Here is a 22242-nt window from a genome sequence, read left to right as displayed (position 1 = left end):
AAGCTGCCTTTCCTCAAGTCAGACCATGGATCCATCTAGCTCAGTGTTACATGACACTGGCTGGCAGTGACTGTCCAGTTGTTTTCGTTAGACTGCTTTGGGAACCGAATCTGCAGATCTGTGACAGGCAAAGCTTGTGCTCAGCTAATGAGCTACAACCCTTCCCATGCTTGATGTACCTTATCCCAGCAGGGCAGGCCACTCTTATGATCACTCCCCATATTCGCAGTGCAAAGCCTGGGAACAGAATCACTTGCTCAGGAATTTGACTATGGAGTTCCTGGTTAACCCCTTTGAACTAAAGACCTCCCATATTCTGCTGTTCAGCTACTTTGCAACACCGACTCTCCACTGGTGGTCACACTCACATACCCAGGATTAAGTCCCATTGAACTGGTGGAGCTTACTTCTGAGTAACCAGGCCAAGAGATTTCAGTATGGAGCAAGAAGTTTCTCCAAGTTCCAACTGTGGATCTGTGTTGTGATTATCTAAAGGTAAAGGTAAAGGTAAAGGGACCCCTGACCATTAGGTCCAGTTGTGACCGACTCTGGGGTTGCGGTGCTCATCTCGCTTTATTGGCCGAGGGAGCCGGCATACAGCTTCTGGGTCATGTGGCCAGCATGACTAAGCAGCTTCTGGCGAACCAGAGCAGCGCATGGAAATGCCGTTTACCTTCCCGCTTGAGCGGTACCTATTTATCTACTTGCACTTTGACGGGCTTTCAAACTGCTAGGTTGGCAGGAACAGAGACTGAACAATGGGAGCTCACCCCATCGCAGGGATTCGAACCGCTGACCTTCTGATTGGCAAGTCCTAGGCTCTGTGGTTTAATGCACAGCGCCACCTGCGTCCCTGTTGTGATTATCTACTTCCCCCCTAAATGAAGAAAATGTACAAATGCAAAAGAAGGCATGCCAGTCCAGAAGGGAGAAAATCCAGAGTCAGGCAGTACCTTTATTTGGACCACCAAAATGCCACAAAATAGTTAGATATCATGGGACAAAATTGTGAAGGGATAAAGCTGGGGGAGCAATCTCCATGCTTGCTTGTAACACCCATTCAGTTCAGCAGAGCTTAAACCTGTTACTGTGTATGCACAGTTACTGTAACTGGGAGCAAGACCCATTGAACGTAACTGCTCTGGAAAGTTGCAGTGAAACTTTTTAAGTACATGTAAAAGCATTTCAGCACATTGATTCCTCCTTTGTCCCTTAGTTTAGCCAGTAGACTCCTTGAGGGCAGAGACCTATCTAATTTGCCTGTTTAACTGCAGGGCACCACCTGAATGTGGAAGGTATTGTATGATGTTTCCAGTTCACTGTAAGGTATTATGTGCTTTTCACACGCACGTGCATTATGATCACAAAGGTGTTTTTTTAGTTTTACTCAGAAGTCCAGAAAATAAATGGAAGGAGTCTTACTCCCAATACAACTCATGATAAGAACACAGCTTTTCTCTCCGCCCGTGCCTAGGTATCCAGACACGTGGGCGCTCCGGCGGAAAAAGATGATCCGATATGAAATACGGGATTAGTTAGCCCTGTGGCGTTATCCCACAGTGGCGCAGCTTAAGTGGTAATTTTAGACTTTGCACTGCTTGGTCTGACAGCGGAGGAGGGGAAGCCTTTAGTTGTACTTCAAAATGTGCCCAGTTGAGTTTGGGGGTCCTACTGCGCCTTCTGCTGAGCGGACCCCTGGACTGGTCCTGCCCTCCAAGTCCTGCCCCTGAAGGCCCCACCACTGGGATCAAGGGGCGGCCAGGGGCAGCGCGACACTTGGCAGCTGGCAGACAGCCGCACAGAAGGCGCTTGTTGCTTGTCCCTCTCCAGCTCCTCCTCCCGCCGCTGGAGCCACAAGCCGAACCTTTTCCATAGGCTGCTGCTGCTGCTCTTCTGAACTGCGCTCGCCGCCTGCCAGGCCTCGGAGCCTCTCGCTCGGACCCATCCGCCGTCGCCACCTCTCCAAAAAGGCTCCCCAGCTCCAGGGCGCACGAGGCCCGGCGCCAAAGCGCACAGCCCGTCTCCTCGGTCCCCGCGCGCCCATCCCGCTCGGAGGGCGCCGGGCTGCTCCCGCTGCCTCCCCGCCAGTCTCCGGCTTCCTGTTGGGGCTGCGCAGGAGCCGAGCCCAGCGGAGGTGGGGCCGGCCCGGCCCAGCACGCCTGGCACCGCGGGTTATGGAGAAACGCGCCGGCGGGGCGGAGGAGAGGCGGCGTGAGAAGGTGAGGGGCGCAACCGGGGGAGTTCTTTGGGGTGGGCGGGTGTGTTTCAAAGAGGGTGTCGGGCTTGGAAAGCCGTGGGAACGGCAGGGCGATCCCGGTCTCGCCGGCGCTGGCACAGCTTTCGGTTCTGAAGCGGCTTACTCGGGAGTAAGTGCCCAGGACTCCTATGGGATTTGCGTCCAGGGAAGCTTGGTGAGACCTGGGTTTGTGGGGAAGGACACTTCGGTCCGAAATTATTGGGCAGCGACTTCCATTGATTCGGATTCCACTTCTGGGACAGGAGGAATGCTTAGAGACGCAGCTTGACACTCCCCCCTCCCCACATCTCTCTCTTTCATTGCACCCCCCCCCCCCCACATCTCTCCCTATTTGGGACGCTATTCCCAAAGTTGCTTGCTCACAGCTGAGTCCTTTTTGCCTCTTTTTGCCCTTTTTTCTGAACAGCGACTTCTCTCCCCCCCCTTTCCCCGCCCCCAGCTGTGATTATTTTCCCAGAAGGGAAACCGATTCCCATTTTCCGCCCACCCCGGCTGTTGGATCAAAGCCTTTGGAGGGGAAGCCGGAGAGACGACCCGGTCTAAGCTGGGCTCTCCTAAAGGCCGAGACGCTGCTCAGAGACGCGGTCTAGAATTGACAGCCGCAGCTGGATAATCGATTTCTCCGTTTGAATTCCGGGATCCGCCAATCGGCGGTTCCCTAAGCACCCTCGATCCCACTGAGAGTTGCTTTTAAATTTGTATTTATTCAAAAAGCGCTTAGGACCGTGGGAGAGTAAATCAACACTTCAGTTTGCGAGTATAGTATGTTGGTTTCGGTTCCGATTAGTTGTTTTCAGTGTAATGGCAGCGAATGCAGAGAAAGATATTTGTGTTCTCTCTTGTCTGTACCTGTAGACCAGCCTTTCACAACCTTGGGTCCCCAGATATTGTTGGACTACAACTCCCACCAATCCCTAACCTGCTATTTTGATATGATAGGAATTGTAGTCCAACGACAACTGGGGACCCACCATCCCTAACCACTGGTGCTGCTAGCTAGGGTTGATGAAAGTTGTAGTCCTAAAAAATATGGGGACACAAAGTTGGAAAAGGCTGCTGAAGACCCTTGCCTGGTGTCCCCCCCCCCATCTTTTTTCCCTTTCTTTCCCAAGTGAAGCCTTTGGGAATATTGGATTTTGAGTTATCACGGTTGTGGATTGCAGATGGCCTGTGATACATTGGAGAGAGTGAGAGGGCAAAGAGTGACTCAGAGCTATTCCCTTTCCTCTCTGGAGAGATCATCTGGAGGTGGTATTGGCAGAACATCCAGTGAAAGTAATCCAAGGTCATTGCCAGGAGTATCTGGCTCCAACAGAGTTGCTTGAAAGCAGTTTTTGGACATTTCAGTGAACCAGTTTGTTTTAATTGCCCAGGAAGGGTTTCAGGTAAGAGAAAAAGGCAGTTAAGACCTGTGCCCCCAAAAGGAATCCCAATTCCACCCTTGCAAAAGAGGTATTGGGGTTTTCTAGAAATTGGGGGGGGGGGTTTCAATTCACTTTGCATTTAAATGCAAACCAACCTAATTCTCACTTTTCAAAACAATAGGCGAACTGAAACCCAAAGGCATCCTTCGAAAATCAACACTTTTCTGAATTCTGCAGTGCAGCTCCCCAGCTGAGTAATGGGTGTAAAAATGGAGCTATTAAATGAAATTGCAAACATGCATTTGCTTTGCTCTGTGGAAATGGGTATATCTAGCAAAGTTGCACCCATCCGTTAATAGCAAAGGACAGTAGCACTAAAATGCTGATGGATTTCCATGAGGACCTAAACGAAAAAATTGAAAACGGTTAACGGAACTGCAGAGAACTGAACTTAAAAGTGAGGGAATGAGAAATTGGCATATTTGCCAAACTGCCTTCTCGGGGCAGTTTTGAACTTTGCATACGGTGTGTACAGTCTTGAGCAGACCTTATATTGTGAGAGGGCTGCAGGTGGTGCATGTTTTCTTTCTAGAAAAGGCTTCTCCGGTGCTCCATAGCCTCCCTAGCTTCAGAGTTCATGTGCCTTTCAGGAAGCATGGTCCCCTGGGAAGGCTGCAGAATTCTTACCTGATAAAGCCCCATGGGACTCTTCCCCTGGGCTTTAACTGAAGCCTGGAAACCTTGGGGAAGTTGGTACAGAGTGTCTGTACAGTTGGTACAGAGTGCCTGAGAGCAGTGGGTGAGCTGATTTTCTATTTAAAGCAAGTTGTTTTATATACCGTATTTTTTGCACCATAACACTCACTTTTCTCCTCCTAGAAAGTAAAGGGAAATGTCTGTGCGTGTTATGGAGGGAATGCCTACGGGTAACATGCCTACGGATTTTCCTCCTCTAAAAACTACGTGCATGTTATGGTCGGGTGCGTGTTATAGAGCGAAAAATGCGGTACCTTTTCCATAGTGGTTTCTTTTTGAATAAAGTCTTAACTTAAAAGCAGCAACAGCAGGCTGCCAAGTACATGAACTGTAGCTCCCCCACATTCCCACACCTACAGGAAAGCCCAGCCTGGGACGTCATGAACTTTTCAGGAAGCGCAGGGCCCCTGAGAAGCCTACAGAATTTAGACCACTGAATTTAGACCACTGGCTTGTTGAATGAAAGAAATGAGACTTGCAAGCTCCCTCAAAAGATATTACTTTCCATCAAACCCCTGTGCCCCTGCACTGAGTACTTTGTGAAAAGCTTCTCTCCTTTTTGCTAATTTTTAATAAGGTTAATTGATGGGGAATGTTGTTGTTTTTTAAAATGGCACTAGGCAGCAATAAAGTTTGTAGGGAAATTCCGGGATCCTTCCCCTCAAATGGGCTTACTCTTAAAGTAAGCATGTGTAGGATCAGGCTGTAAAAAAAAGCATACTGAGCCCACTGAGCACATGTAAATAATGTTCATGAAAGGAGAACCGAACGTGTAGTCTCGCTGGCATAAGTTGTGTATTTGCACTTTATTTCGTTTGTACTTCACCTTCCAGTGCATTCCCCGGGCAATTTGGTTCAATTGCCATTTTAAAACAAGAACATTAAGCAACATTAAATACACAGTATCAGGAGTGGCAGTTGAAAGGGTTTAAAAACAAAGCAGGGAACAGCATTATGGCAATGCACAGAGGTTAGAAGGGTTTGCTAAGTACTGAAATTGCATTAAGGTAGGCAGCCAGGGAAACCTCCTGGAGATGCCATTACAAAGTGGACCCTGTAGTCATATCTTAGATGGAGGGGCACCTGAAGATAGACCTTAGTATATGAGCAGGCCCGTGTGGAGAAAGAGAGACCTTTAGGTGCCCTCGTTGCAAGCCATGAAGTACTTTAAATGTCAAAACAGCACTTTCAGTTGAGTGTGGATATCTTACTGGGAGCCAGTACAGCTGGCAAAACCCAGGTGTAATGCGATTGTAACATGTAGTTCCATTTAAGACCCTAGCAGCTGCATTTTGCATTGATTGAAGCTTCCAGGCCATCTGTGAAGGCAGCCCCATGTGTAATGAATTGCAGCAGTCTAATCTGGATAATGAGGCCAACCAGTTGGGGGTGCCCTTGGTTGGTGTATCAGCGGAAGCTGGAATGCCATCATAACCAGGTAGGAAATGGTCTAGTCTATGGCAGTAACTTGCACCTCCAGTGATAAAGGTAGATCAATCAGCAGAGCACCCCCAGACTGGGAATGTCTTTCTTCAGGGGGCCCGCAACCCTCTCCAGTGCTGGGATGACCATTACAGATGTGAAGGTCTGGAAGAAAAACCAGAACAAATTGTTTCCCAAAATTTGGAGACCTTCCCGTTTCCATTGACTGTCACTAAGCTGAAATAAAAAAATTTCTTCCAGTAGCACACGAAAGCTCATACCTAGAACTAACTCAGTTGGTCTTTAAGGTGCTACTGGAAGAAATTTTTTTATTTTGACTATGGCAGACCAACACAGCTACCTATCTGTAACTGTCACTAAGCTGGTGAGATGAACCACCCAGCAACAGGATCTCCCACCTTGTCTGGATTGAGCTTATGTTGATCAGCCCTCACCTGTTGTACTAACACATACCTGAAGGTACATGATGCAACAGGTTTGCTGAATCAGAGCATGTTTGGGTCTCTTTGCTGCCTGAGTTGTATGGGTGAAAGGCAGGATATGTATGCATGTAATAAGCAAATACGAAACCAAATTGAGGTTTGCATGTGAGAAGAGGCCGTTGAAAGTGGAAATGATTTAGCTGGTCGTGTGGTCATTTCATGATCTGTGTGGGCTTACTGTGGGGAGTTTCTCCCTCTCTGAATACAGAAGACACCTTAAGTTGAAATATTTGTGGATATGTTTTGATTGCAAATGAAATTCAGAACGATTACTCATGCAGCCTTTTCGTTTTTCCCTGTTTACGTCTTGCTTAGATAAATACAACAAGGTTTATTTGGCTCAAAATATTAGTGTAGAGGTGTGAGCAATTGCCATGGAACTGCAGAGGTGTTTTGAATTTCTGGAAGGTTCCCCCGCCTTTCCTCTTGCCTGTGACAAAATGGAACAGAAAACCCTTAAGAACTTGTATTGAATGTTTAGAGTTCAGAGTAGGGTATTGAAGAAGTGAAGGGCTTTGAAACCGTATGCACTTTTGGCCAACAAATGTGTATTAGATTTGAATTTAGGAGGAAGGAAATGTAGACAATGAGATCCTTCTTATGAAAATAGCCTTGGTTGTTAATATCTGTTTAAAGTCAATTGTAGCAGCAACTCAACTAAAGCATCCATTCATGCCAGTTCTGGAGCTGGAAGAAGGACTTCCAGAAGCTGAGTGAAATTTCCAGGCTGATTCATGCAGGATTAGGTGATTCCTGAGAAAACTTAGCAAATTGAAGGTAGAGATGGGGAACCTCTGGCCTCCAACTCTCATCACTCCCAACATGTTTGACCAGTGGTAAGGAGTGATGGGGAGTTGTAGTTCACCTGTAACATCTGGAGGGCCACAGCCTTAGAGCTTTGGAGGTGACAGCTAGCACTTAGAATTGTGTCCGGAATGAAATTGTTCTTGTTCTCTTCAAACCTTGTGTTGATTCTTTGGTTCTGGGATGCTCCGCGTCTGGATTGTGGGGAAAAAGAGAGAAAGAAAGGAACGTTATAAAATGGTGTAACTGTATAGTGACTGGAGATGTTTCTATGCAAACAAGTGAAACATGATTCTGGCTGTGTATCGGTTTGGATGGTGGCTTTGTCCCTGCATTAAGCCGTGGCTCTCTAAATATAGTGCTGAAATTTGCCTAGGAGCTTAATACTTTTTCCAGGGAAGCTTGCTGTGCTGTTGAAATGGATAGAATGTTAGGTATGGATTTGATTCAGTCTTTTTTCTGTGCCTTGAGCCTTTTTGGGTGACCTTGGGTCCCAGTGCCAGAAGTATGTATACTTCTCTCAGTTACTGCAGGAAAAGAAAACCTCTTGATTAAATAGAAATCTGTATTTTCATCCTTGGCAATGTAAGCAACCAAATAGGTCAGAAGCCTCATATTGTTACCCTGCAACAGTAGAAATTAACTTGGGAAATTAAATGCCTCTTGTACGGGAGAAGAGAGGAAAAGGAATAAAACTTTCTTTGTGTCCCAATTCCGTATTGAATATTCCCTCCCATATGAAATTGTGCAGAAAATTCCTGCATTGCAGGGAGTTGGACTAGATAACCCCCCCACCCCCTGTTGTCCCTTCCATATCTACAATTCTCTGATTCTATGACTTTCTCGGGGAGATGCAACATTCTAGTAGTTGTCTATTTGCAAGGGTCTTAATTGTGATCATCTTCCTCACCTTGCCATGTTGCCACATTCCCTTTCTGGTTCAGTTGCCTCTGTGTCTGGAGAGAAACACCGTTTGGGTTAGGCTGACGTGGGTTTAGCAATGAGGCTGTTTATAAAAATGTATGATGATGGAATCAAAGTTTAGTCATTTTTCTCAGCTTCTTAAACGTGTAACTGAAAACTCCAGTGCACTGGTAAAAGCAATGGCTGCAACAGAAATGTTGGTGTTTGGGGAGCATATTTTTCCAAGAGCATATGCAGATTGAACGTTTTCTCCTTCGGATTTATGAAGTTCTTTGGCACCTTTGTCTGTCATGATGCATTCCTCCAGACATTTTTAATACCATACGTCTGCACATTAGGCAGACCTCTGTGAACCAAAGTCAGTGATACTTCTCAGCGGAGACTGCTGCAATCAGTGGCGTAGCATGGGTTGTCAGCACCCAGGGCAAGGCAAGTAATTTGTGCCCCCTAACCCATGGATTTTAGTAGGGGCAGAGAGCTGCGAGTGCAAGCGCCCCCCCCCAGATGTTGCGGCCGGTGCGGCCGGGCCCCCCTGCACCCCCCACGCTACGCCACTGGCTGCAGTAGAAATGTTAATGACATGCAGCACATGTAATGGTTGTAGCAGAACCCAAGTCTGTTTTCTAACCATGTGTATACTTGAATCTGAGGAACAGAGGACTCTGCTTTAGGCAGATTATTGGTCCATCTAGCTCAGTACATGTCTACACTGATTGGGGTCTCAGGCAAGTCTTCCTAGCCCTTCCTGGTTAGAATCTTCTGCATGCAAAATGTACGTTCAGTCACTTCACTCCTATGGCCATTTTCTAATCTTCTGGTATAAATCTTAAAGAAGTATATTCGGTGAACTGGGTAGCAGCCAGCACCACTATTTTATGTGGTTTTATGGGAATTAATGAGGGAGTGCAAATATCACTTTGTTTTCTTGTTGATTTCAGTGAAAGATTTGGCCATCCTTCTGCTGTGGCTAACTCTGGTATGTTCAGTCCAATGAGATTCACCCCTGAACATCAGACTTCCTAAATCTCAGATGGGTTGGACCAGAGGTCACAATTTTATAGGGCACAAATGCAGTCTAACAGCTGTCTAAACCAGGGGTTGTCAACATGGTGGCCTTAATTATGTAACTAAATCAAATTTTGTTTATTTAAAAGCATTTATATAAACCACTCAACAGTGTACTGTATTTTAAAAAACACACACAATGTAGTTAAAAATGCAGCCCAAAGCCAATGAGACAGCAATGTTAAAAGAATATAGAATAAGAATTTGGGGGATTCTGATAACACAAAACAGGGTCTTGAATGATCTTATGGGTCAGAAAACGCCTGTGCAAAATGTGTGAAGCAACTGATGGTTGCCGTTCTGTGTATGGCAAAGTGAAGGGCATTTAATGGCATAGGGCTTGAAGTGGCATTTTGTGGTGCCTAAAGTGCCCCCCCATGCTGAAATGAGGCTTGAAAAAAGCCATCTGCTGTAGCCAATAGCATTAGGATGTGGTTTGTGTGCTCTGCCTACAGCAGTTTCTCTTGTTTGCAAAAGGGCCACTGGGCCCTCGAAGTTTGGTCACCCTGACCTGAACTAAAATAGAGATCTCTGTTCTGTCAGTTTCACGTATCTCTTCTTTTTCCTCTCCACCCTTTACATGACCTTTCTGTGAACTGTACATAGCATTCTAGCCTATTTCTAAAATGCAAAACAATGCCTGCTGTGCAAAGCGGTTAAGAATGAATTTGTTTCATTTTCATTAGTTCAAATTGCCACTTGTATTGTACTGTAAAAATGAATGGTGGAATAATTTGTTTAGATTGTTTTTTTTAAAAAAAACTTACGAGAATTGCGCAAATTGCTATTTGTCCAACTGGATTGTATGTTGCTGTTTTCTTTTGCATCAGATGAGCTACTAGACTCAATTTGTTGGTCTTTATTGTTTTTGTTTAGAAATGTATAAAGCTCTCTTTTCTGTTTATACTGATTCTCAAAGGGCCAAATGATCGGAAACTAATGTAAAATGTAACCCTCCAAGAAAATTAAGATTTTAAAGGAAACAATGTGATCTAAAAGCAAACATTTGCAGGGAAATTCCAAAAACCAGAGAAACACTCCAGCGTTTAGGAAAGGCCAAATGTCTGCTTGAGTAGGAAAGGCTTAACTGCTTGTCTAAACAAATCAAACTCTTGAAGCAGGCAAATATCTGATGGAAGGAATTGAAGCTGGGTGATAATGAGAGACAGAGTTGGACCAGAAATATCAGCCTATTTAGAAATTAGGAGGAGGACAGGGGGAAAGAGAGCACCCCAAAGACTGAGGGGTGCAGGAGAATGTTTGGAGAATTTCAGGAGTTTTTAGAGAAAGTAGGAGGGGGACAATGGTTTTAAAGTTTGTAAGGCTTTTTAAAGTTTACAAAGTTTGTGTGCATGAGTGCACTCTCTCTCTCTCTCTCTCTCTCTCTCTCTCTCTCTCTCTCACACACACACACACACACACACCCACACCCACACACACCCCTGCCTGCCCCCCCATTTTTGCACATTGTCTTGAAAAATTAAAACTAAGGTAACAGTCTTCAAAATTTTCTGAAATTTCTCTTCCCTTTCCCATTTTAATTGGGGAGGGGGAATGTTGCTGCAAAAACAAAGAGGGGCAATATTTTTTTTGGGGGGGTGGCCCTAGCATGAATTCCATAAACACATAGAAAAAATTGCGATAGTTTCAGGACAACTTTCGGTGATGAGAATTGGCCTCGGCATTTATATAGCAGCTCTTGCAAGTGTTCAAAGCACTTTGTATCATTTGTAATCCTTGCAATAGCCCTGTAAGACAGGTCAGTAGTAATTTTATCTCCATACTGCAGAGAAGTGACTTGTCGAAGTCCAGATAGTGTGTTCATGAAAATTTGAGTCTGTTTCAGCTCCATATTTAAGGAGGACTTAGATAAGACAGTGGTACTCCCCCTTTCCCAAGCTGGTGGCCAATAATGAGTGAATAGGCAGCTAACCTTTGCCCACCTTCCCTTCAGATGAACTACAACTCCCATCTGCCTCAGCCAGCGCAGCCATCAATATCTGGCCGCCCATAAGTTCCTCATCCTGTGCTATTTGAAAGTGTTCTTTTTCTTTTCTTATCTGACAGTTCTGGAGGTAGTAGGAATCTGGCAAGGTTGAGGACCTATTCTTGGAAGTTGCTAATCTGTGCACAGTGTAAGGCCATAAAGATAAAGTGGCTCAGAGTGAACCCAGCCATCAAATGTGTGCTTTGAACATCTGCTTATCCTGCAATTGCTTTTTGTAATGAATGAGGTCCAGTAACAAGAAGGCAGCACCCACCCACAATTTCTGTCCTTTTCAGAGAACCTTTGTGTTCCTATTGGTGCTCCATGCTGAGTGCATGTTATGTTCAAAACATCTCCTCCTTCCTCAGTGGGGATGTCTCTCCCCCTACACACACATATCAAGAGGAAGTTGGCGCCATTTGCACCTCTTGTCCCACCTGATTGGGCTGTTGGCGAATGCTAGTGGTGAGAGATTCCAAGTAGAGCTGGCTTCCCCTGATTGGTGGACCTCCTTCACACATGGTCATTTCCGACCCTCTGAGATAAAAGGATTAAGCTTTCAATGTTCTCAATATTTTCCATCAATGCTTCGTAGAACTTGCCGGGGGTGACTCTTGCCACTTTGTTGGCTGAAGAGGTTTTGTAAGTTACTAGGTCTTCCTTAGACATGTTTTCTTTCTCTTAAAGCAGCTTGCTGTTTTCTTCCTCTCTCTTATACTGATCTAAATAAGAATTTTTTGTTTTAATTCTTTAAAAAAGAAGAATGCTGGAGGTGGGATCTGGTGGGGTCTTGCATTGCCTAACCAGTCGGTCTATGCTCTGGACCAGGCTTCCTCAAACTCGGCCCTCCAGATGTTTTGTACTACAATTCCCACCATCCCTGACCACTGGTCCTGCTAGCTAGGGATCATGGGAGTTGTAGGCCAAAAACATCTGGAGGGCCAAGTTTGAGGAAGCCTGCTCTGGACCACGAGTGGGGAACCTGAATGCTGTTGGACTCCAGCTGCCATTGTTCCTGACCCAGAGGGTTTGGGAGTCCCAACAACATCAGAGTTGGGGGCACAGGTTCCCCGTTCCTTCTCCAAACTTTCAAGGCAAAAAACTGAGAATGACTTATTGTACTCTGCCTGCTGGTAAGCAAGGTGGGAGTCCAGAAAAGCCTTTCTCCCTCAGTTTGCAATGATAGCGCAGGCCTGACAAAGGGGACTAGTTAATGATTCCAAAATGTGTGAGATGGTAAATAAAACAGGACTAGGGTATGTGTGTTGTCCTTTCATTTTCCCTGCTGTTGAGAGGATGTTGTGGGACTGCAACAACCCTGTCCTCTTAATTTCAAGAGAATTCCAGTGCAATCATAGTCATGTCTACTCAGAAATAAGTCCCAGCAAGGTGAGTTAAGTCTCCCCACCCCACCCCAAAAAGCCAGGAGGAGCCGTGTTTATTTGCTTCATGGCTATCCATACATTGGGCACTTTATAGCACAGAGCTTCAGCTTTCTTATGTTTTCACGGCCAGGAGTGCTGTTTTTGACAGTGTACACATGGGCCTCATTAACCTCGGTGATCCTACTTAAATATGGAGTTGAAAGATCACTGGTGTTGGTTTCCGGGGGGCAGAAACTAGGGAAATGCTCATTGCTGGTTTGGAGAGAACCATTTGTTTTGGAGGAGGTGCCCAATCTTATAGACAGTGGTCGTTAAAATGAGCTGCATTCTATGCAGGAAACTCAGAATAATTATTTTTAAAGTTCGTATAAAGCCAAAAATGGATTGGTGCATACCATATATATTTATATATAATACAGTATGTACATTTTAAGAATGGTCATGGTAATTATGGTGAAAAGAAGCTTAGCCACCCTTCTGAGGTCTGCAGGCAACTCTAAGCTACGGAAAATACAGAGTAGCATGTAATGAGCACTGTAGTATTTTGAGAGCCTGGGAATATTTTCCCTTGGCCTCCAATGCTTTGTTATTTTTGCTGCCTAGAATTTTTGGGTACATGGAGTACAGGGTTGCTGTAGCAATGTGGCTCTGCCGATTATGAAAGCAGCGCTCTTCCCATGAAGGATGGCGTTTTTCTTCTTCTGTAGCAAAGCTTTCAATCCGGCCGATGCTCAAAAGGCAACCGAGCCAACGATGTTAATCTTACTGAACCGTGCAGTGTATTTTGTAAAGCGTCTGTCTTAATAGACATAGCGCTCTCGTTTTTCATCCCTGCATATCTGGCTTGGAATAAGGCACACAAACAGTCAGTTGAAGGTGCTGATTCATGTAACTGGACTTTGAGTACCTTGGTGATATGTACTGAATTTGTACCTAATGCTGGTGAATATATTCAGATCTGTGCAGCTTTCTTGGGTCCATTTTATACATTTTACCTGGAACTAAGCTGCTGTGAGTTCAACGTGACTTTCTTCTAGGTAAGTACACATAGAACTGCCCCTTGTAAATTTTCTTGTTTGTGTATTCAGCCTTGATGTCCTGAAAGTTTTGTATGACATCTAAAGTGTTAGTATTACATGGTATCGATCACCTACAGATTCAGACTTGTGAGATACATTTGGGACTGTATCCACTGTTGCATCTTGGTTTCTTTCTTACTTTCTATGGTAAAGATTTTAATCAAGCCTTAGACTGATGTATCCTCCCAGAATGTCAACTTTGAATAATAAGTAACAAGGTAATGGATTTGTTAGAGCCCACAAAAAAGGTCAGAAAGGTAAGCAAACTCTGAAAAGCTTACTCACTTTTATTTTAGCATTAACAACATGATAGAATTTGACTGTTACTTTTGAAACTTTTTCTGATGGGCCAGCAGGTTAACGGTAGTTCTTAACTTTTTTCCCCTTCTGACTCGTGCAGAGATTGCAAAGGAACGCTTTGGGTATTGAATGACTCTGTCTTGCAAAAGTTATTTAGAAGCAGTAAGATGGGTGAGGAGCTCTGTATACTATTGATGCATTTCTTAATACCGTGCCTTATTATTTCCAAAAATTAGGCCTTTTTCAGATTTGCCATCACCGTGAGCAGTCTGCTTAAATAAAAAATAAACTATTAGGGTGGGTGCATCATGTGGCTTCTGAATCCTGGCTTATTTTGAAGCTGTTAATCATGGTTTTCTGTTACATGTGAATGAAGAACTGTGGCCAGTTATGGCTTTCTAGTTTTTCTATTGCCACTCATGTGAAGGCCTGCATTTGTGCACACAGTTTGTGCATATCCTGGTTTGCTAGGATGGGATTTTGTATTATGCGAATGCAGACATTTCTTGCCACTAGCTCTTAAGATTGTGATTACACCAACAGCCTCCGCAATGCACTATATATGTATTCTGAGAAAAACAGTTGGTGTAGACGCCCCCTTAGGATAGATTTCAGAGGAAAAACCTCTCAAATAAATGGCGGAATGCTCTAAAATAGTCAAATATTTTCATAAATGGAATAATTATTAGGGAACCTAATGAGGTTTCATTAGAAGGACTGTTCCTTTTTACCACTTTTGCCCTTTTATCTCCATATTTGTATCATTCACTATACCTTGAAATATGGCCACTGGCATCAGGTTTATAGTCAACTGGACAGTAATGTTCTTAATCCTATTTTGATGTCGATTATAACAGTTCAGAATTGCATCAGTTTTAAACATTTTCCTGAGCAGTTAGATTTGAACAGTTACCCTTGTTTTATTTTTAAATCACCAACAATACAAAGCTGGTATATCACTTTTTGTTTGGTTGTCCCATATGTGAGATAATATTTCACATGGATTTCCTGAGCAACACTGGCTATTTCAACAGTGAAGAAATAAATGAAGTCTTTTAGTGTATTACTGGCTAGAATAGAACTAATAGCATAGTACTGCCTTCTGAAATGTGGAGGTAATGATGAACGGTTATACCTAACTTAGTCAGTGAGCAGACTCACTGAAATCAATGGACAAGTCCTGATTTATTTGGAAGCAACTCAAAGGCTAAGGTTTCTCCAGACTATATTTGTTAACCTGCATTCTTTTCCAGCTGGCTGTTACATTCCTGCTTTCTTTCACCTTTTTCCTTTTTGCAAAATTGCCACGTGAAATTCCGCTTCAAAGAAGAAAATAATTGCAGGGATTCATGCTACGGCAACGAACTCTTTAATCCTGTTAGACTTGGTGTGACCCAAGGTTGAATTCACCTTGCACGGCAGCTAGTCAGCAAAGAGAAGGTTGTGCCAAAACACTTCAGGGGGTTAAAGTTTTTGAGTATCAGTTTAGTTAACGTGTACCTGAGATGTCAAAATATTGCCACCTAGTGCTATTAATGGCAAAGCCTGGCAAACAGGAATCCTAGCTGATCAAGTGGTTTGTAGTTAAATCCCACCTTAGGGTCCATGTTTTTGCCAGGTCACAGTCTACAGATCTTTTCATCAATGAGGAAACTTATATAGCAACACTTGCTGGCCAGTGCTGCTTCTGTGGACTCATTGCCCTCTGATTTGGCACAAATCTACCACACTACCTGCAGGGTCAAGCTCTGGAAAATGCAAGCTGTTGTGTAACTTTTCCCTGGTTTTCTTCAGTAAGTTACAGCTGGATCGCTTAAGATTGTTCAACACACATACAAACTATTTTTCTTAAAAAGAAAAAAAAAGGTAGGCTAGCCTTCTCATCTGATGCATGGAGGAGCGGGACAGATGGGTGGATATATATATATATATATATATATATATATATATATATATATATGCAGGTTTTGGTGTCTTCGGGTGTCTTCCCGTGTAAGAGTCGGGGTGTCTGGGTGACGTTTCGACGAGGTCTCACTCGTCATCTTCAGGCTGGTGCTTTCGGCTTCTTGTTACTGGAACAAGTTCCAGTAACAAGAAGCCGAAAGCACCAGCCTGAAGATGACGAGTGAGACCTCGTCGAAACGTCGCCCAGACACCCCGACTCTTACACGGGAAGACACCCGAAGACACCAAAACCTGCATTCCTGTACCCGTGAAAATCTACGAAAGCAAATATATATATATATATATATATATATATATATATATATATTGCATTTGTAGCCTGCATTTTGATGGTGACAGCAGCCACGAAATTAAAAGACGCCTGCTTCTTTAGAGAAAAGCAATGACAAACCTAGACAGCATCTTAAAAAGTAGAGACATCACCTTGCCAACCAAGGTCCGTATAGTAAAAGCTATGGTTTTCCCAGTAGTGATGTAGGGAAGTGAGAGCTGGACCATAAAGAAGGCTGATCGCCGCAAAATGGATGCTTTTGAATTATGGTGCTGGAGGAGACTCTTAAGAGTCCCATGGACTGCAAGAAGATCAAACCTATCCATTCTTAAGGAAATCAGCCCTGAGTGCTCACTGGAAGGCCAGATCCTGAAGCTGAGGCTCCAATACTTTGGCCACCTCATGAGAAGAGAAGACTCCCTGGAAAAGACCCTGATGTTGGGAAAGATGGAGGGCACAAGGAGAAGGGGACGACAGAGGATGAGATGGTTGGATAGTGTTCTCGAAGCTACCAGCATGAGTCTGACCAAACTGCGGGAGGCAGTGGAAGACAGAAGTGCCTGGCGTGCTCTGGTCCATGGGGTCACGAAGAGTCGAACATGACTAAACGACTAAACAACAACAACATCCTGCATTTTTGTCCAAGGCCTCAAGGTAGCACACATGGTTCTCTCCCCACCCCCCTTTCCATTTAATCCACCCAACAGCTCAGTGTGAGGTAGGTTAGTTGAATTATCATTGGATTTGCTAGAATGCCTATTTTGGGGGGAAGGGCCATAGTGCAGTGGTAGAAGCTCTGCCTTGCATGCAGGAAGCCCCAGGTTCGAAACCCTGGTGTCTGCAGGTACGGCTGGGAGAAATTCCTGTCTGAAACTCTGGAGGGCTGCTGCCTGTCAGTGCAATAGACAATACTGAGCTAGATCAACCCATGGATCTGAGGCGGTCTTAAGGCAGCTTCCTCTGTCATTCAAATGGTGATGCTGGGAAATGAGCCCGTTGGGACTTCTCTTTGAAGTTATTGGCATCTGTCTGTCTCAAGAGACAATGGAGTGCACCCACTTCCATTGGTGAAGTCAAACCACTGTATTAACATCACCAAAGTGACCTCCTCGGGGCACAAGCCTGGGCACAGATGTGGTCCAAAGGAAAGCACAGCCGTATGTTTGGCACCAGCTTGGCTGCAGGAGATGTCAGAAGGAGGCATACGAGGTGCTGTCCAACCATCTTAGGGACTCCACTCTGGACTTTACTCCTTAGCTTTTTCTTTTCCCGAAAATGTCTTGAAATTGTTTACAGGGGAGTATTTAATATAAAAATAAACCAGAAGTTCTTAAACTTTGAAAAGCAGCCTATGGAGGCGATGAGTAAGCTACATAATGCCTTGCTTGATGTTCTAGTTTGTGTGTGTGCAAGAGCATCCATTCTGATGCTCAGCCTGTATTCTAAAGTGGTGCAGTCCCAGGAAAGAGGTTCTACAGAGGTAAAGGTAAAGGCGACGATGGGGTTGCAGCGCTCATCTTGCTTTCAGGCTGAGGGAGCTGGCATTTGTCCAGAGCCAGCGTTCTGGGTCATGTGGCCAGCATGACTACTGTGGCCTAAACCACTGAGCCTCTTGGGCTTGCTGATTGGAAGGTTGGCGGTTCGAATCTCCGCAATGCCGGAGTGAGCTCCCTTTGTCCCAGCTCCTGCCAACCTAGCAGTTCAAAAGCACACCAGTGCAAGTAGAAAAAAAGGTGTCACTGCAGCAGGAAGGTAAATGGTGTTTCTGAAGCGGTTTAGTCATGCTGACTTTAATACCATTTGGAATCTGTCTACTTTAAAAAATATGCCAGTCCCTTACTTCTAAGGCATCTTGGCATGGTCAGTGTACCATACAGATAACTCCCAACTTGTGCATGCGTTAAATTCTAAGTAAATTATTGTGTACGGGGCATTGTGGTCATGGAATATCCTTCTAGCTGAAAGTGGTTTTTAGAGTTTTATTAGTAGAAACGAGAGCCATTTACAGTAATTTAAATTGATTTCTTGATATTCTACGATTCCTGAAAGCGTAGGTCTATGCTTTCTGGTAAATCGCTGCTGGCTTAATATATTGTTGGATTTTTTTTCAGTTTCTTCCCAGACCTTGAAAGTTATGCTTACCTGCTGTCATGTTTTGAAGGCGTGGAGTTTAAGTTAGACAAAATCAATCATGTTTCTTTACCACCATGCTTTTATGGCTATTGATTTATGTTAGTAACAGAGGAACAGAGGGAGAGCCTTACTGGATCCCACCATGGTCAACCAGATGCCATAGGAAGCGATAAACAGGGCAATAGCACTCTTTTGTCCGTGATCCCCAGTAAACTGGTATTCAGAAGTATAGCGCCTCTTGGAGCCACCGTGCCTCATTCTCCTTAAATTTGTCACACTCCCCTTTTTAAAGCTGTCTTTAAAATGGTGACTGTATCTTGTGGCAGTGAATGCCATAGTTTAACATGGTTTATTAAATGTACATGTCACTTCACAGTAAAAAAGAAAGTCCTGAAATAATTTACAATGCAAGAAAAAAAACCAAAACCCCACAATAATATTTCATAAAACATAATAAAAACAGATTTAGCAGTACAATGTATCATTAGTAAAGGTAAAGGGACCCCTGACCATTAGGTCCAGTCGTGGCCGACTCTGGGGTTGCGGCGCTCATCTCGCTTTATTGGCCGAGGGAGCCGGCGTACAGCTTCCAGGTCATGTGGCCAGCATGACTAAGAGCAGCGCACAGAAACGCTGTTTACCTTCCCGCTGGAGTGGTACCTATTTATCTACTTGCACTTTGACGTGCTTTCGAACTGCTAGGTTGGCAGGAGCAGGGACCGAGCAACGGGAGCTCACCCCATCGCGGGGATTCGAACCGCCGACCTTCTGATCGGCAAGCCCTAGGCTCTGTGGTTTAACCCACAGCGCCACCCAGGTCCTATTACAATGTACAGTGGTGCTGCCCAAGTGTCCAGAAAAACAAAAACACCTTGGCTTGGCTCTGAAATGATGACAAGACATGGGCCTCTTTGGGTAGAGCATTCCATAAATTAGGAGCTACTACAGAGAAAGCCCATTCTGTGGGATAGCTCAGTTGGTAGATGATGAGACTCTTAATCTCAGGGTTGTGGGTTCGAGCCCCACCTTGGGCAACCCCCCCTTGCATTGTAGGGGGTAGCACAAGATGATTCATGTGGTCCCTTCCAACTCTCCATTTCTCTGATTCTCATCACCACCCTTTGGATATGCCTTGGAGGTGGCATGCAGAGACAGGTCTTGTATCATTGAAGAACTTCCTTTTGTCTCTTCTGAATCTCCCAACATTCAGCTTCACTGGTCCTCCATTATACAGGGAGAAAACCTCTTTCACATCCTCCATACAACACACAATTTGTACACCTTTGCCACACCCTTTTTTCTAAAGTAAGCAGAAAGGAAAAGTGAGAGTTGTAGGAAAAGGAGAGGTTCCTGGATGAGGCAGAGCTGGAATACTTTCTTCCCAGAAGCAAAGTTTTAGCATGACGGCATTCTGAAAACAGGTGTCCCTTGTTCTCCCTATAGAGGCTCACCTGGTACCTTTGATCACGTTTCAGTCTCAGGTTTTTAACTTCATTTTAACCTTAGTTTCAACACTTAAAATTTCATCCTCTCCTTAAACTGATGGTGCTAGGGAAACGGATGTAGCTTGGTGGTTGAGCATGCACATTCAATCTTTGGCATCTCCAGGTAGGGTTGCCTGGAACCCTGTCTAGAACTCTGGAGCTTCTGTTAAGAAGGACCAAAGACTTGGCTCAGTATAAAGCACTTTCTCATTATTGTTCTTAATTTCCTCTTCTTTTTAGTTTTATAAGTCTGTGCCAGAACTGAAGTGGAGCCAGCTTAGCTTTCTTACAGACTGTTTGTTGAATGCTTTGCTTGTTCTATCGCTTACTATCTATACATCATTCCCCAAGGCTTCCGCCTGAAGTGGATGACATGAAATATAATGCATTGTTATGATAGTACTGTGCTGCTAAACCTGGAAGCTGGGGGAAAGCAGGGAGTGTTCTGGAATTTCTGGCTGCAGTAGTAATAATAATTTATTATTAATAATAATTTATTATTTATACCCCCCAACCAACTGGCTGGGTTTCCTCCCTCTCATGACTCCATTTCTGGTTGGTTTCAGGAGCCAAGCTGAGATACCCTGTCCTACTTCTAAAGCTTGAGAGTTGGGTTAGTGTCCCAGAAAACACACCCTTACTTTAATTTCAGGCCTCAGGAGTCTGAGGCCCTCCAGAAGTGTGTGTGTGTGTGTGTGTGTGTGTGTGTGAGAGAGAGAGAGAGAGAGAGAGAGTTTGCATACATGCTTTATTGAAAGATTAAAAAGTACATAATTGCAAGTGCACAGAGAAAGGAAGAAAAGAAATAATACCCATGTAAAAAATCAAAACAGAACAACAGCAAAAAAGTATGCACTACAAAAAAAAAGAAATTACTGGTAGGTGATTGAATGTTCCCCAATCTGATATATCTATGTATTGTACACAATGCACAATAATTCTAAATATTTGTCTGCGAAAGAGGCAGTGACTGGGAAGCCCAGGGAGTAGAGTAAATTCAGAAGGAGACTAGAGTTCAAGAGAAGTTTGAGGAAGTCCTGAACTGGGCATAAGCACCTCATTGTTGATTGATTTATGGAAGTATTCTCTTATTAAGCTTTATTGTTTGGTATTATTCTACGCTTTCCCCTTTCCTCATCTGCTTCACCTAGCAGTAAAAATTGTGAACTTCCAGTTCTTGCCTGAAGTTGAATAATAGCTCCTTTTTAGTTTTCAATAGCTTCTCATTTCACTGTTCATTTATTCATTTCAGAGGAAGAGAAGTGGCCTATTTAGTTTTTACCTGACACACCTCTAACAGCCAGCCTTCAAACTATTTTTGTGGGCACACATCATTTTATGCTAGGATGGCTTTTTATCTGTGCAGGTGGTTGGAAGCAACTAATGGAAAGGACTCCTCTTGCCGTAGATGTAAGTCCTAGTTCACTTCCAACCCTGTACAATTTTTCTCTTACTCTTTATCTTTAGATAGCAACCACCCTTTTGGTTCCTTCCCTGTTGATGTTCTGGACAAAATTTAAGTCTTTTTGTTCCACCAGGCTTTTTTGCTGGTGGAATGATCCTATTCTGTTTGCTGGTGTCTTGCCTTGATCCCTTTTTGTATTTTGGTTTTATTTTATTGCATTCTCCTACATCTCTTAAAGTTTGCAATTTTTGTATATTTGATTAATCTTGTGAGTTAGTTTGTAATTTTTGTATCTTTGATTAAATCTTTTGAGCTGCCTTGAGCTGCTTCCACGTTGAGGCAGAAAAGTTGGGATAAAAATGTTTTAAATCAACAAAACAACCAGGAAAGTCCCATCATTCAAAAGGATGGTGAAAAAGACAGTGGATACATGTGAGATTCTTATCAAGCTGATCTTGACATGTTTTGAACATATATGTACCTCCTTGGAGGAGATCACTTTGCAGTTGCTTTATGAGAACAATATTTTGATCAAATCTCAATCTCCTCTAGTTTACTGCAGTGTGGATGGAACACGTTCAACAGTTTTGCAGTTGTAAAAAGATGTAGTATTTATTGACTGTAAAACATACTCTCTCCAGGCTTGGCTAGGATCTATTTAGGTTAGCCAAGCTTGGGAAAAGCCATTTCTTTTATAATCTGCATGTTTGAATAGAATACACTCTTTATTTCTCTCTCCTTCTTTTTTCCATTCCCTTAATTTTTGGAAAACTGTTGAAGAAGTTAATCTAAATTGGAGTAAGTGGGAGAAGAGTGACTGGAATGAAAATATTGTTTTCATAAGTTCTAACTCTGCTTAGCATTGTTGAAAGCTCATCAGCGCTTGGATGGAAGACGCACAGGGATTTTGACTGTGAGCTGCTCAATCCTGCTTTCCCGGAAAACTCAGAAGTTTAATAAATGCTTGAAACACATTGTGGAAATATGGAAATAACTATAGTTCTGAGGTATAGCCTGCTGCAACAAAACAGTTTGTGTTTTAACATCATACTAAAACCATAGAGAAATTTAGATTTGAGAATGAGCCTTGGAAAGCAGGCACACTGCCCTCCCATTTTTTCATTTGAGAAATCTGCAA

General features: G+C 43.9%; 1 protein-coding gene across 6 annotated transcripts in view; it reads left to right on the top strand.

Moving 5' to 3' along the window:
- The window catches only part of LOC309542859 (leukemia inhibitory factor receptor-like), a 92398-nt gene that overhangs the window by 5508 nt on the left and 64648 nt on the right, over positions 1 to 22242 (top strand). The window contains exon 1 of one of the 6 annotated variants that reach the window (XM_082241831.1): positions 1788 to 2219. The exons of 1 other annotated variant lie outside the window; for it this stretch is intronic. The gene's annotated coding sequence lies outside the window, so the exon portion shown is untranslated. Of the gene's footprint in view, positions 1 to 1787; positions 2220 to 2347; positions 2367 to 2392; positions 2412 to 13084; positions 13505 to 22242 lie in introns of those variants that run through there. 4 more of the 6 variants (XM_082241826.1, XM_082241830.1, XM_082241827.1 and 1 more) reach the window with 4 other exon arrangements.

The sequence above is a fragment of the Podarcis vaucheri genome (assembly GCF_965113315.1).
Source record: "Podarcis vaucheri genome assembly, chromosome: 11".
Taxonomy (NCBI): Eukaryota; Metazoa; Chordata; class Lepidosauria; order Squamata; family Lacertidae; genus Podarcis; species Podarcis vaucheri.
Note: the sequence above shows the minus strand (reverse complement) of the source record. Positions and strands in the feature narration are given on the sequence as shown.